The sequence below is a fragment of the Arachis duranensis genome, chromosome 10 (assembly GCF_000817695.3).
Source record: "Arachis duranensis cultivar V14167 chromosome 10, aradu.V14167.gnm2.J7QH, whole genome shotgun sequence".
Taxonomy (NCBI): Eukaryota; Viridiplantae; Streptophyta; class Magnoliopsida; order Fabales; family Fabaceae; genus Arachis; species Arachis duranensis.
The window spans coordinates 67,853,012-67,854,658 of NC_029781.3; the positions used below are offsets into that span (position 1 = coordinate 67,853,012).

The 1,647-nt window shown below is 41.0% G+C and overlaps 1 non-coding gene across 1 annotated transcript; it reads right to left on the reverse strand.

Annotated features, from left to right (window-relative positions):
- Nucleotides 1-249: 249 nt before the first annotated feature.
- Nucleotides 250-357, reverse strand: LOC127743665 (small nucleolar RNA R71). The gene has a single exon (XR_008005049.1). It is a non-coding gene; the product is annotated as a small nucleolar RNA R71 (small nucleolar RNA).
- Nucleotides 358-1,647: the final 1,290 nt, after the last annotated feature.

A 1,647-nucleotide genomic window follows, 5' to 3' on the forward strand; every position in this document is an offset into this window, starting at 1 on the left:
CAGAATTGCAAGTTTCATGGACTTCCATCAGAAGATCCTTTTCAGTTCTTAACTGAATTCTTGCAGATCTGTGATACTGTTAAGACCAATGGAGTTAATCCCGAGGTCTACAGGCTTATGCTTTTCCCTTTTGCTGTAAGAGACAGAGTTAGAATATGGTTGGACTATCAACCTAAAGATAGCCTGAACTCTTGGGATAAGCTGGTCACGGCTTTCTTAGCCAAGTTCTTTCCTCCTCAAAAGCTGAGCAAGCTTAGAGTGGATATTCAAACCTTCAAGCAGAAAGAAGGTGAATCCCTCTATGAAGCTTGGGAAAGATACAAGCAACTGACCAAAAAGTTTCCTTCTGACATGCTTTCAGAATGGACTATCCTAGATATATTCTATGATGGTCTGTCTAAATTGTCTAAGATGTCATTGGACCATTCTGCAGGTGGATCTATTTACCTGAAGAAAACGCTTGTAGAAGCTCAGGAACTCATTGAAATGGTTACAAATAACCAGTTCATGTACACCTCTGAAAGGAATCCTGTGAATAATGGGACACCTTAGAGGAAGGGAGTTCTTGAAATTGATGCTTTGAATGCTATATTGGCTTAGAACAAAATGTTGACTCAACAAGTCAATTTGATTTCTCAGAGTCTGAATGGATTGCAAAATGCATCCAACAGTACTAAAGAAGCATCTTCTGAAGAAGAAGCTTATGATCCTGAGAACCCTGCAATGGCAGAGGTGAATTACATGGGTGAAGCCTATGGAAACACCTATAATCCATCATGGAGAAATCATTCAAATTTCTCATGGTGGATCAACAAAAGCCTCAACAAGGCTTTAATAATAATAATGGTGGAAGAAATAGGTTTAGCAATAGCAAGCCTTTTCCATCATCCTTTCAGCAACAGACAGAGAATTCTGAGTAGAACCCATCTAGCTTAGCAAACATAGTCTCTGATCTATCTAAGGCCACACTAAATTTCATGAATGAAACACGGTCCTCCATTAGAAATTTAGAGGCACAACTAGGCCAGCTAAGTAAAAGAGTCACTGAAACTCCTCCTAGTACTCTCCCAAGCAATACATAAGAGAATCCAAAAAGAGAGTGCAAGGCCATAACCTTACTTGGTGTGGCCGAACCTAGAGAGGAGGAGGAGGACGTGAATCCCAATGAGGAAGACCTTATGGAACATCCTCTGGACAAAAAGGAGTTCCCATTTGAGGAACTTAAGGAATCTGAGGCTCATCTAGAGACCATAGAGATTCCATTGAACCTACTTCTGCCATTCATGAGCTCTGATGACTATTCTTCCTCTGAAGAGGATGAAGATATTACTGAAGAGCAAGTTGCTAAGTACCTTGGAGCAATCATCAAGCTGAATGCCAAGTTATTTGGTAATGAGACTTGGATGGATGAACCCCCCTTGCTCACCAATGAACTGAATGACTTGGTTTGGCAGACATTACCTCAAAAGAAAGAGGATCCCGGAAGGTTCTTAATACCTTGTACCATAGGCACCATGACCTTTGAGAAGGCTCTGTGTGACTTGGGGTCAGGCATAAACTTAATGCCACTCTCTGTAATGGAGAAACTGGGAATCTTTGAGGTACAGGCTGCCAAATTTTCATTAGAGATAGCAGACAAATCCATGA